We start from the raw sequence: 14,244 nt of genomic DNA, 5'->3' as shown, positions 1-14,244 counted from the left end.
TCGAGTGCCGTGGTCCCGGCTTCACTTTGCAGGGCCATACCAGGGGCAGATATTCTTTATCTTGGTGGATGCTTACACGAAGTGGCTGGAGGTCATCCCAGTTGCTTCCACCTCCACCGCGGCCGCAGTCAGAGCCTTACGGAGGGTTTTCTGCACCCATGGAATCCCTGACACCATAGTGACAGACAATGGCACTGCATCTACCTCCTGGGAGTTCCAGGAATTCCTGAATAGGTACCTCATCCGCCACATACGGTCCACTCCCTTTCACCCGGCCACTAACAGCCAAGCGGAGCACATGGTTCGCACAACCCAGGAGGCCCTGGGTCGCATAGTCCAAGGGGATTGGGACCACCTTCCGCCTTCCTGTTTGGGAACAGGATCAACCCCAACTTGGCTATGGGCATAAGCCCTGCTGAATTACTCATGGGCAGGCAGTTAACTACCCGACTCAATAGGTTACACCCCGACCGGGCCCTGGACCTCTGCCGCTTCCCCGAGACCAGGGAGGCCACTAAGGGATTCTTTCTGGGGTATCCGGTCTATGCCAAGAACTTTGCGAGCAGGCCAAAGTGGATACCAGCTCAGGTGCTGCGGCTCACTGGGTCCTGCTCATATGAGGTCTCGTCGGAAGGGGGGCAGCTCCTTCGCAGACACATAGACCAATTCTGCCACCGCACCCTGCCGGAGGAACTGGCAGGGCCAGGGGAAGTGGGGAACAGAGAGAGCGGGGCCGCTGCAGGAAGCAACCCTGCCAAGTTCGCCGGGTTCGCTGACAAAGGAGCAGTAAAGAGATACCTCCACAGGCTCAAGGCAACGGTCTGCCGACTGTGGCCCAAAGTGGGGAACCAGTGTTTACAGAACCCCAGGCAGCAGCCCCAGCTCCCAGATTGAACCTCGGCGGTCGCTCGGAGAGTGGCAGCCGCCTGCTCATTTGAAAGACTATGTATCTTGAACTGGGGAGGGGGAGTGTTGGGTCTGGTGTTCATCCTAGAAAGTACAGCACAGCTCACCTGTGGGCGGTCCCTGGAAGGGACGAATGCAGCCCGCCTATGACGATCAGCGGTGGGAAGTTTAACTGGCCAGGATTGGATTTGACCAGGAAGAAGGTTGTTCCGGGAAATGTATATAACAGGGGACCCAGCTCCACCATGTTCTCTTTGTGATGTACTCGCTAATAAAGCATGTTGCCATCTGAATGTCTCCGACTTCAGTACATTACAGGAGGGGAGGGCGGTTGCAAGAGAGAGAGGCAGGCAGGGAGGGAGCCACTAGAGGGAAGGTGGTTTGGGGCTCTGGGCAGGGCATCAGTCCAGTCCCCCCCCCCCGAAAATGTAAATACTGCCCCCCACCCTCCAAATTCTGGCTTCAGCCCTGGGTGCTCTGCAGTTTTTCCTAACCACTGTATGCTACATGAGAGGATTTCAGAGGGTAGTTGTTTGGACAGCTAGATTACTATCACCTTAGAATGCAACACGTTTTCCAGGGTACAATCTTTTGAGACTTGGCGCTCCCTTTATCAGATAGCAGGCAGCTGAGCTTGAAAGCTCTTGGAAGCTTTTGACTCTTGAATTAGGGTTGCCAAGTCCAATTCAAGAAATATCTGGGGACTTTGGGGGTGGAGCCAAGATCAAGGCTGTGACAAACATCATTAAACTCCAAAGGGAGTTCTGGCCATCACATTTAAAGGGACGGCACACCTTTTCAATGCCTTCCTTCCATAGGAAATAATGAAGGATAGGGGCACCTTCTTTTGGGGCTCATAGAATTGGACCCCTGGTCCAATCTTTTTGAAACTTGGGGGGGTATTTTGGGGAGAGGCACTAGATGCTATACTGAAAATTTGGTGCCTCTACCCCAAAAAACAGCCCCCCCCCGCAGAGCCCCAGATATCCGCAGATCAATTCTCCATTATTCTCTATGGGAATAAATCTCCTTAGGGAATAATAGAGTTCCTAGCAGACATTTCCCTCCCCTTCCCCCGCTTTCTGACGACCCTGAAACGGGGGGAGTGCCTCCAAACCGGGGGATCCCCTGCTCCCACCTGGGGATTGGCAACCCTATCTTGAATACCCTGGAGATTTTGATGATACTGGCATGAGTGAAAAGAAACATTTGTGGAATGTCATTAGTTTTCTTCCAAACCTGTGTTATATAGCAAAGGCGTTTTGGATATGTTTTCAAAGCGCCTCAACATGAGTGACTTACGTGCCTTTATAAGGGATAGTGATATTTTAAAAGCCTAGCGAACGCCATACGTGGTGAAGGTCCTGTCTCCTGGGTTGTGTGAAGCGCAGATTCAACAACACATTCCTCCATTCCTAGCCGATAGTCCAAAACCTTTAAACGATCAGCAGCTATCCCTGTCTTATGTTTCGTATACCTAGGAAGTTTGTTTCCGGCTACGGTAGCTTGGAAGAGCATAAGACGATTGTGAGACATTTAAACAGGAGTACGGCATCGTCTCAGGAGGAAAAATAGTTCTATCACATTTTCGTAGGGGAATGGCAGAGTATTTAGGAGCAATATAAGGAAAGCAGTCTCTACGCTCGTTCGATTGCATCTTTCCTCTGTTTCTATATCGAGCCTCCAGTCCGCCGGAAGTGACGGCTAGGCCAAGTGTTTGGCATGTGTAATATCTCTTGGGGATCTGCCTCTTTCCCTTAGTCCCTCCCTCCGCTTCAGTTCGTTTGGCTGCCCTCCGTTGTGGAGTTCCTCCTGCAGGAATCCCGGAAGCGCTTCACCGCCGTGTCTGGCGCGCTGGCCCGCCCCTTCCCTCCACCCCCCTCCCGTGCTCTGCCGGTGCCACCCGGAGACGCCCCCCTCGCCTCGCGCAGACGGGAAGGGGGAGCCTCACGCCTCTCCGAGAAGTGAGGCGGGCCTGGCCGCCCCCTCCCTCCCTCCCGCGCAGGGGTTGAGCCGGAGGGGGGGTGCGAGATGGTCTTAACGGAACCGGCCTCCCCGTGACCGGTGAGAGCTGGAGGGGCGATGATTCCTGGGCGGGCCTGAAGGGCAAGGGGTGGGGAAGCGGGGGTGCTGCAGAACAAACAGGAGTGAGACGTGAGGGGGGGGGGGCTTTAAGGGAGGGGGTGCGAGGAGTTGAATTATGTCCGCCCGCAAAGATTGCTCAAGTTGTGAAGTGTCAGACTAAAGAAAATCTTTGGCGCTTTACTTTCTTTTTTAGTGAAAAAAAGATCAGTTTTAGTAGCCTATTTGTATTATTTTTAGACGTGTTACTACTATTCATAAACGTTATAGCGGCATTGGTTAGTTTTGAAGATCAGGCAGTCATCTCGGAGTAGTGGTGATCCACTTTTCTTTGAGGCCTGTGCATGAAGATCACTATGATGTCTTCTGGGCCTTGTGTTGCACTGTTCCCCCTCCTCCCATATACACGTTGGATCAATCTTCCTTGGTTTTCTTCAAACAATCCCTTGTCAGTACAGATACTCTCCATGGTTGTGAGTAAGCCAGAAACTAGGAAAATTACAAAAGAATGTGATGGGTGTGTAAGTTCTCTTCATCTAAATATGCAGCAAAACTTTAGTCTGTTTTGGTAGCTGGTTTTGGGTTGCTTGGATATGCCACACCTGTGCATATATTTGAATAGCAGGGTTAGTGGGTAATGTCACAATTATTGTTTTGTTCTTACTGTAAGGAATTGCATTTGTAACAGCTACTGTTTTCTTTGGCATATCTCTTCAGCATGTTGACGCAGTATGATGCTGCTGCTTTTTGTTTTAGGCAATAGAAGTTAAACAACTACTGTGATGATAAATAAGGAATATTTTTAAAAAACTCATATATTTTAATGCTCAACATTTTAAAATTTACAAACTTCATGTCATAATAAATTTCCATTCATATATTTCATATTGTAAATTAGACATACTTCATGTTTTAATAGAGGTCCAATATTAACATTTCCATATTGCAAAAAAGTCATGTTAGAGAGGAAATAATATCTTGAACAGTATCGAGGCCTTGGCACAGTTGAGACTAAGTTCCTCCCAGTGCTGTTTTTTAAAATTCATTTTGGGTGTGAAGTTTATGCATTAGTCTCTTAAAAGAAGAACAGTAGAGAAAAGGGCCTTTGTATATGATTTTGTCAAGTGTTTTTCTTATTGCCATAATGGAGCTTGCTTAAGTTCAGTGCTACTGTTGGAATGTTTCATTATCTCCTAGTTAATGGAACCTGAGTAGCCTTGCTGTCCAGGGGACAAATTTTTCATCCTGTCAGAAGGATCATAAAATGACCATGTATTGTTTGACGTATCATAAGTGAAGAGTTGTGTCATCTTTACCGTTTGCTTTCATACTTAATATGGTGTGGGTTTTGCTTTGGTTTTAGTTTAAAAAACCCTATAAAATAATTGCCATACAAAATCTTCCACTGGCCTTTCTGCTCTTATATGCCAGTGCTGGCTATCTGTGACAGAACAGGAAAAAAGCCAAAGCAGCAAACCAACTTATAGTAACCCTGAAGAGAGATTTTTGTGGTACAGATGACTGAGAGAGCCAATTATGTTAAAGAGTTGGCCCATCGCAATGATATAGCAGTCTTGTGGTTGGCCTGTAAAGAATTAAAATCATAATTAAAGTGCTGTTTTGTAAAAACGTGTAAAATAAGGCCGGTATGCATTTTTAACAACTTTATTGTATTAGATAGTGATTGCTAATATTTAGCTATTGCTATAGTGGACTATATCCAGTTTTTTCATGTCTGAATCTTTGGAATGTGTAACCAGTTTTATTCTAGCTTTATTTTTTTATCTTTATGTTATTTGGACTCAAGACAGATCACACAAAGTGAGTTAATATATTAAATAAACAATACAATAGGATTAGGGTTGTAGAGTCAACCAGAGGACTGAAGCAAAGCATAAGCATTAACATGACACATTAAATGATTCAAAAATTACCTAGTAGGATCCTAGTTTCAAGTAGCTATACATAGTAGTGAAGACCACAATGCCTAATACTTTATCCAAGAAACTCTGTGAATCATTTAATACAGTGCAACTTTATTACCTGCATATAAAAAAGCTTACTGTCCTGAATAATTCAGTTTTGCATTGTTTGGGGAAAATCAGAAGAATGGGAGACTTCCTGACCTTCTCAGGCAGGCCATTCCAGGGGGGCGGGGGCGGGTACAGCAGAGAAGGCATGTTTACTGGCAGGTGCTGTTTTTACCCATTTGCCGTCCGGCACCGGCAGAAAACCTTGCAAGTGGGCTGTGTGTGTGCAGGGAGCTGAATTATGCCCCTCCCCTGCACAGAGGTTGCTTCAATGGTGAAGTGTCAGACAGTGAAGAGAATGTTGCCTTTATCACTGCTTTCTTTTTAAGTGAAAAAAAAGATCAATTTTAGTAGCCTACTTTTATTATTGTTAGAAGTTGTTACTATTCATAAATCTTATGACAATGTTGATTGGTTTTGAAGATGAGGCAGCTATCTTGGAGTAGTGGTGATTCACTTTTCTTTGAGTCCTGTGCATGAAGATGATTATGAAGGCTTCTGGGTCTTGTGTTACTGTTCTCGCTCCTCCTATATACATGTTGGATCTATCTCTCCACCCCGCCCGCCTTGAGTCTTTGCAGAATGGGCAGGATATAAATCTAATGTAATAAATAATATTATATATGTTGGACCTATCTCCCCCGGTTTGCTTCAAACAATCCCTTGAAGGTGCAGATCTTCTCCGAGGTTGTGAGTAACCAGAAACTAGGTAAAATTACAAAAGGGTGTGATGGGTGTAGTTTGTATAATTCCTGGATAAGGAAACTATCACGTTTTGCATCACTGAGGCTTGGATGGACAAGAGGATTGTTTTGAGTGTTTGTACCTGTTAGGGATTCTGTTGATGCACGAATCACCCTGTTGCATAACAGTCTCAATGCTGACTGTGGTGGTTTCTAGTTTGATGGAGGGGAATCCCAGGTTTTCAGTAATGGGGCACTTCAGTTATGCATGTTGAGGCAACTCTCTTTGTAATTTCCCAGAACTTCATGGTTGCCAGGAAGTCCTTGGGTTGTCCCAAAACATCATCACATGCTTTTTTTGGTGCTGTTCACCATATCACAGAAGGGATGGTGATTTGTGTTAAGGAAATATTTATCTTATAGCCAGATACACACCTGGAGAGGTTTACCTTTTGAGGGCTGGCTCAGACCAGTGGTCCATCTACTCCAGAATCCTGTTTCACACAAACAACTGACCAGTTGCCTTGGAGTGCTGGAACAAACGGTATAGAGGCTGAGGTGTTCCCTCTCTCTTCTTGTACTGTTTTTCAGAGGAATGCTACTCTGTATATGGTGGTTGCTTTCAGTCATTGTGGCTACTAGCCAGTGATGGACTTCTGCTCCATGAATCTAAGATGTTTTAAAGCTATCTGTGCCCACAGCTATCATTATGTCTACTGGTAGTAAATTCCACAGTTTTATTACTTCCTGACTATCGCTTCTTGGCCTTTTGGCTAAGATCAAATGAAGTGTGTTCTTATCAGTTCAATATCTAATACATCCTCTATTCAAAGACTATATATTAAATCGATTTTTTGGGGAGCTTCTTGACTAAAGGAGTGTTTTTTTTTTATGCAGGGCAGGCCCTAGGATGCACGGTGCCCTAGGCAAGCCCACCTGCTGCCCTCCTACCATCCCCACCGCCCTCCTCCATGGCACCGCTGTGGGGTGCTGTGCTCCGCCACCCACACCCTTTCATCCCTTCGGGGAGCTCACAGTAAAGTAGGACAGGGAGGGCACCTGGGCAGCTGGCTTCATGCTGGCTGGCTTCCTTCACCTCCCTTCCAATTCTGGAAGGGAGGTGGAGTGAAGACAGCAATTTTGCACTGGCTTGCTTTGCTTGCTTCGGAGCAAAGCCAGCTGGCACACAACAGCTGGGTAACTTTGCTTCGCCTTCCTTCTGAAATTGGAAGGGAGGCGGAGTGAAGTCAGCAATTGTGCCCCAGCTGACTTTGCTCACCTCGGAGTGAAGCCAGCAGGGAGGGGTACAATGACTGGGGGGCTTCACTTTGCCTTCCTCCCTTCCAAGCTGGGGCATTTGCCTAGTCAACAGGAGGGAAGGAGTGCCAAATTCGGCACCCCCCAGCCTGGCACCCTAGGCAAATGCCTAATTTGCCTAGTGGAAGGGCCAGCCATGTCTTTGTTTGTCCTGAACCTACTGCCCATCAATTTTATTGAGGACCCAAGCATTCCAGTATTATGAGAGAGGAAGATATTTTTTTCTCCTCCCACCTTTCTGTACTCCATGCATAAATTTATAAACCTCTGTCATATCTGCCCTAGCCATCTTTTTTTCTAGACTGACAAGTCCCAAACTTTACTCATGAGAAGGGTGCTCCACTCTTCTCATCATCTTGGTTGTCCTCTTCTGTACTTTCCCAGCTCTGCAATGCCCTTTCTGAGTATCCTTTAATAAGGTGAAACTAGCCAATTTTTGACCAGTTTGTAAATATCCTTCTTGGGGCAAGATGATGAAGCATGGAAACAACTCTTGGTATCTCTGAATTATATGTAATATCTTAATCATATTTAGTTTGGCTTCAGACCTAGTTGCATTGCTGATAAGGCTTTAGTATTAGTATTTTAAATAAAGAAATAGTTCTTCCCTGGTAATTTTACTAGAAGTCTCTGATCTGGTTGATCATGTCATTTTTATCAACAGTTTAGAAAACTTTTTATATTTTTAGAAAACTTGGGATAACTTCTTGGGTTCTAATGATTTCAGTCTTTCTGTCCAATAGGATACAAAGTTACCTTTGGCAGTCCTGAATCCTCTTCCCAGGACCTGATGTTGACCTTACTTCCACAGGGCTGGTATTATTACAAGTGTTGTTTAATGTATATAATACCAGCAACTGGGTTTGGGTTTGTTGTCATTAATATGTTGGTGACTGCCAGGCTCTACATTTATTAGCAGCCTCTGGAAACTGCTGTCTTTGTTCTGAATCAGATGGTCAAGTGGATGAGGTGAACAAACTGAAATTAAATCCAAACAAAATGTCCTTATCAGATTAGTTAAAGAGCTTGGTAGTATTCATGAACCTGGGCCTGCTTTCTCAAAAGCCAGTACAAGGTGTTTCTAAGAGTGCTTTCTTTCATCTGCATAGTACATAGACTTTTATACCTTCTAGGCTGACCTGACTTGGCTGTTCTAATCTGCACTTCTGTAACTTCCTGGCATCATGCTTTGTACATGGCTGCCATATGAGACAACTTGAACTTCCTATCTGTTCTCTGCTGACTTGCAGCTATACAGCTTGCATTGCCAATTAACTTCTAGATTCAATTCAGGGTGTTGGATCTGGCAAGAAGTTTCTGAATATCATACTCTTTTGAGTTGGAGTACAAGCTGTTAGAAAAGGTAGTCCCCTGTCCAAGCAGCAGTCATTTCTGACTCTGGGGTGATGTTGCATCACAACGTTTTCATGGCAGACTTTTTACAGGGTGGTTTGCCATTGCCTTCCCCAGTCATCTACACTTTTCCCCCAGCAAGCTGGGTACTCATTTTACCGACTTCGGAAGGCTGGAAGGCTGAGTCAACCTTGAGCCGACTACCTGAACCCAGCTTCTACTGGGATCAAACTCATTGTGAGCAGAGTACTGCAGTACTGCAGCTTTTAGCAGCTCTGAAAACCTGGCATCAAAAAGCGGTGAGCCTTACAGCAGTGGTAGTCTTCACTGGATGAAATGGTAAACCTAAATCAGAGAAGAATTTCTCCTTCTTGCATCCCACCCCCAAGTTATTTTCTGCCCTGTTTTACTGGGCCATCTTCAAATGATACAGTACCTGTGTTATGAAATGTGTTCTGGGAACTGTAGAGCTATATTTCCCAGAGTGCACCAGATCTCTGTGACACAATATCCCTAACCACCAGGTGCAGTATGGAAATATAAATACAAGAATTGTTGAAAGCCGCAGACACTATGCTTTCAAGACAATGTGGGAAGGTGAGAGATGAGGAGGGAAAGTAGAGTGGAGGGAGGCATCAAGAATATCTAGCTGCTGGCTGGAACCCAACATCTCTCCATGGCAGTGGGGTAGAAGAGTAAGGGAAGAGAATTCTTGTAGAAATTCTGTCAACTTGCCAAGTGAATATTATGGTACTAGTGCTCACTTGTGTGACATTTCCAGTGTTAAGGAATTGTCTTTCTTGAAAGTTAAAAAAAAGGTTACATCGCTCTTATGCTTTAATAAGGACTACAACATTTAAAAATCCTGTGCTTTAATTTAGCAATTAAAATGTTTGGCCATTTTAATTGTGCTGATTTGACTTTTTAGATTGAATTGTTGAAACACTTTTTAAATATCAGCTCTTATATCAAGTACTAGTTTTTATCTTTTCAGCTGGAGACTGCCCTTGCCCCTTCTCTCCTAAAATCCAAAGATGTAGCCTGATATCAGCTACACTCACCATAATTTTATTTATTCAAATCTGTCTGGTATTCTATGCAGGAGCAGATGGGAGTTTTTAAGACCAAAGCCTGCATCTCTTCACCCCTCCACTCCCCGGTTGACTTCCAGAATAACGAGAGTCCCAGAGAAAAAGAAAATATGTACTGTTGTGCAATATTTTGAGTTTAATAAAATGGTATTTACATGACTTTTGTTCTTAGATAATGTTTTTTATTTGTGATACTAGTTTGTAATTTTATGTGATTGTTGAATACTGTTATTAAACTACCTCAACACTAGAAAAATAAATTTTAAAATAAGATAAAAATCAAGGATAGTGAACCAGTTAGATTGATCCATGCTCCAGGGACAGATGGCTCAAAATAGCTTCCTGATAGCCTTTGGTAGATTATCATATGGCATGGTGGGCAGTTCTATTGAAAACTTAAGCTGATTTACTGCTGCAATAAGGATGAGTAATCATTGATACGTTTGCATCATATACATCCTCTAAATACAGCATGTTGTGCTGTCTAGTTAACAGCCCAAGACAGTGAAGTGCCAGTGATGAAGGCTAGAACTTTCAAAGAAGTTTTGACACTTGAGATATGAGTCTGGGAGGGGAGGAGATAGATGGGGGGGGGGGAGAGGAAAACCCTGTTTGGGGGTCATTGGAGGTCATACTGGAGATGGATATAATAGAGCTCATTTTACAGCCTGTTGTGGAACTGATGGTGGCAAATAAGTGTTATTTCTCTGCTACCTTTGCATTGATGACAGCCATCCAGTGGAGCTTTTTCAGGTAGTCATGAACCTGTAGAGCTCAGCTGACAACACTGTAGAGGCTGTTTATTTGGACTCATTTCAGTTGGGGTTTTGGCCTTGGTTTGGAAAAATAACCACTTTGTTCCAGTGACTTGTACTTGGAAGGCAATGGGAATGCCCTTTTGATCCAACCTTTTAGTGGGTTTTGTTACCAATAACCATAGTATCATTCTGGAATATTTGCTAGAATTTCATGTGGGCACAAGAAGTCCCATTGGTTCTACTTCTATTTCCAGGATAGAGTCCAAAAAAGTATTGTTTTGTCTCCCATACTGTTTAACATCTACTGTTTTAACATCTACCCATACTGTTTAACATCTCAGCTGGCTGAGGTTGTGATGACAACCATGTTTGGTCTTTGTTTTCATCCAAATCAGAGTAGCAGACATACTTAAATAGCTATATAGAGGTGGCAGTTGACAGGATGAAATAATACAATTGATTATTGCTCAACTCAGGCAAAATGGAGTTGCTTTAGTCAGGGTGTTCTTCAAAGCTGGAGTTCATAATGATTTTTTGTATGGTGTTGTATGCCCTCTCTCAGATTCACAACTTAGAGGTGGTCTGGATCTGGCCTTATCCTTGGATGCTGAAGTGGCATCTGTGGCTGAAAGCACCTATTACCATCATCGATTAGCTGAGGCATGTCCTGGGAAGAAATTATTTTTCCATATTTATGCATATCAAGGTTAGATGATCCTAACTTCACTATAGGATTCCCTTTGCAGTTATCTCAGACTTTGAGAACAGCTGACCACTGTGACGGAGGTACTGACAGAAATATATTGCAATGAACGTATTGCCTCCATATGATAAGATCTCAATTGGTGACAAGTCTGTGGACATAAAATGCTGTAATTGACATATAAAGGCATAAAAAGCACTGAACCCAGAGTTCTGAAGAACAACCTTCTCCTTTTGAACTCCTTTTTCGTTAGAGTAATTATCAGATTGGCTGTTGACTATAATCAACAGAAATGACACAGGTGATGAGCAGAAATGGCTTTTTACAGTTTTCACCCTGTGACTTCTTCTTTAGAGGTTTGGCTTGTATCCTCTGTGAGCATTTTGGTTGCCTTGCTTTGGTTTGATTGTTCCCACTGAATACCTCTTGAAGTAGGCTTATTATTGTTGGTTAAGATGATCTTGTTTGAGCTCAGTTTTATATACCCTGCTGCTCTCTCTTATTTTCTTATTTTCATTTATAGTTTTAGTAGGATTTTAATTGTGTTGTATGACTTCGTTGATTGTGAATTGCTTTGGACAGCATTCGTTTTGAAAAATCAGGAAATTTTTTTTGTTAGCACATTATATATTGAGCCTGAGGTACAAATCTGGTTTGTGCAATTTTTAATGGAAATGAGCAGCTTCTTCAACATCATTTGGGAGATGTGTTATAGGGTGCATTTGTATGTTTTGACAAGCCTGTTGTACCATCTGTGCGGTTTTTTGATGTGAAAATTGACATGAAAGCTAAGTATCCTCTTGGGACATTGAGAAAAGTGCAGTATGTAGTATCCAGGTTTCATAAAACTGAATAATCATTTAAGTAAAGTTTTCCACATGGACCATTTAATCTTTAGTTCTGTACCTTGGTTGATCTGTTTCTTTTTCAGCAAACTTTTTTTGCAAAGCACAGAAACATAACAATTCCTCTATCCAACTGCTCATAAGCATGCTAAACTGGGATTTTTCTAGGGTATTTTCAAATTCTATATCATTTAGTGAAATTTATTGTGTTAAGTCCCACATATTCCTTTTGCCTTGGAAATACTTTGGTAATGTATTTTGATCAGCCTTAAATCTTTTTGCAGAATTATTATGTGTAGTTCAGCAATGTAAGTCACGTAATGAGATATGTGGGCACCATTAATTTATAGGGACAGGCATCCAAAGAGGGGACTGTCTTTACTTACCACCCAAAGCATGGAGACTTAAAAAAAAAGTGTAAATATTTTAACAAAACTATTTGCAAATACACCATGATTTACAATCACCATTTGCCACAAATATATAGAAGAATCCCCCTCACACACACAGAGTCAAATCTGCAAGCACATTAAGTACAAATTAAGTAAGAAACGTGTGTATAAAGGCAGTACCTGTCCAATCTTCTGTTCTTTAGAAGTAGAAAGAGGTGAGCTTGGGCAGTCATACTAGCCTGAGATGTGTTGGACCTCGTGCTAGTATAACAGTTATTTCCAATTATTACCAATCATTTATTATTTCAATTCTGTTAGACATCCAGAATGCACAATGAAACCTTTGTTTAGTTGCGGTCCTAAGCTTTGCCACAGAGGAATGTATGGAGAGATATCTTGCACACACACATTTATAGAAATTAAAATGCAATAGCTATATATTGCTCCGTGAAGCTGGAACTTTTTCACTTTGGTTTGTAGGTCTGTTTCAGATCATTTCATATCCTAGTGTTTGAGCATAGTTTCAGACAGTTATCAACTTTGGTTTTACACAGAGAAACAGCAAAGTGTAGAGCTTCCTTTTCCTAACAAATGTGTAATTAGAATCCATTATATTTGGAAAATCATATGCAAGTTCCATTTGTTGGAATTGGCATAATTTCGCAGGTATCTTCTATGTTTAACAATTTCCCCGTATGGCTAGGCACCTGTGAACCATTTAATGGTTTGGTCATCATAATAAGTAGGCTTGTAGTGATGAATGTTAACTACAGAGAAGGAGTCTCCTGTCTTTTATGGTACCTGCACCTGCTGAGTGGCTTTATTATGGTGAAGCTCTGGTCATTGATATACTCTTTAGAACAAGGTGGCCAAACGTGTGCCTTTTTCACACATATTGTGTGGCTTTTGAAGCCCCTACCACTCCATCAGCGAGCTTGGAGAAGGCATGTCTCTCTAAGTGAAGCCAGCTGGCAGCTTGGAAAATGCATTTAAAGTTGCTTTCTTTCCACTGCTCTCTCCCCCATCTATTTCCCCTCCCTCTCCTCCCCCAAACATCTGACATTCATGCCTCCTGGCTTTTAAACATTTGGCGTTTATTCTATGTGGCTTTTACATTAAGCAAATTTGGCCACCTCTGTTTTAGAATAACTGGAAAGAACCTGTAAATGGTGCCTGTGTTGGATGTCCTTTTGGGCAATTTACTTAAGTTATGGGTAATGGGGAATGACTTTGTATGAAAAGTGATGGAAGCATGTGGTGTTGCGATGAACAGTTTTGGGGTTCTGGAAAAATATTTACTGGGAGTATGTTATATGCTTCAGGATATTGGAGTGGCAGTGTAGTTGAATCTTTTTTGCAGACAAAACCTGCATCCTCTCAGCAAATCATTTTGGATTGTAGAGTAATCAACCTGTTCTTCAGTGTCCTTGTGGTCCTTTCTGCTTTCTGAATGTGGAATTGGCATGGTGTCTCTTACATACAATAAAATAAGGGACCTTGATTCTATACATTATCATTCTGACATCAGTCACATAAGTGAAAAATATGAGGAACATGGCAATGGTCATTTGAATTGATAGGGTGGAGTTATACCTTGTATCTGAACTACTATCATTGTTTTAGCAGTTTATTAGGATTTGCTTAGATATGGTTTCTAGAGACCAATACATATAATTATTTTTCCCCTTGACATTGTAGAATTGCTTCTGCAATTTATTTAGATGGGAAATGGATTATCTGAAAAGGCTACGTCATCTCCAGTATTTTTCTAGATTTTTAGAATGTGGAAAAACCTAGCATTTGCAGGTGTATAGGTTGGTTTGCTCTCAGATTGTAGTTGCTTTTGAATTCCATAATACTCTAGGGAACTTAGGGGTTGCAACAGTGATTCTGCTGAAGCTCTGGTGTCAAAATGAAATAGAAAGTTTTCTGGAGCAGCCTAGAAGTTGTTCTCTGGAGCCGTCTCCATCCTTCAAATAGATAACTTGTCCCTACTTCCTCAGCAGTTGGGAAGATCAAATGAACTGTAAGATGTGTAGACACTGATGGTAGGACATTCATGCTGAGTCAGGGAGAACATGCCA

General features: G+C 42.7%; 1 protein-coding gene and 1 non-coding gene across 2 annotated transcripts in view; both read left to right on the top strand.

Annotated features, from left to right (window-relative positions):
• Window positions 1-2,759: 2,759 nt before the first annotated feature.
• The window catches only part of TAB3 (TGF-beta activated kinase 1 (MAP3K7) binding protein 3), a 35,932-nt gene continuing 24,447 nt past the window's right edge, over window positions 2,760-14,244 (top strand). Inside the window, exon 1 of the mRNA XM_060234095.1 lies at window positions 2,760-2,970. The gene's annotated coding sequence lies outside the window, so the exon portion shown is untranslated. The remainder of the gene's footprint in view (window positions 2,971-14,244) is intronic.
• LOC132569186 (U2 spliceosomal RNA) lies at window positions 6,455-6,642 on the top strand. Its single transcript, XR_009555240.1, has one exon. It is a non-coding gene; the product is annotated as a U2 spliceosomal RNA (small nuclear RNA).

The sequence above is a fragment of the Heteronotia binoei genome, chromosome 3 (assembly GCF_032191835.1).
Source record: "Heteronotia binoei isolate CCM8104 ecotype False Entrance Well chromosome 3, APGP_CSIRO_Hbin_v1, whole genome shotgun sequence".
Classification (NCBI taxonomy): Eukaryota; Metazoa; Chordata; class Lepidosauria; order Squamata; family Gekkonidae; genus Heteronotia; species Heteronotia binoei.
The sequence above is the reverse complement of the archived record's forward strand: the minus strand, read 5'-3'. Positions and strand labels throughout refer to the sequence as shown.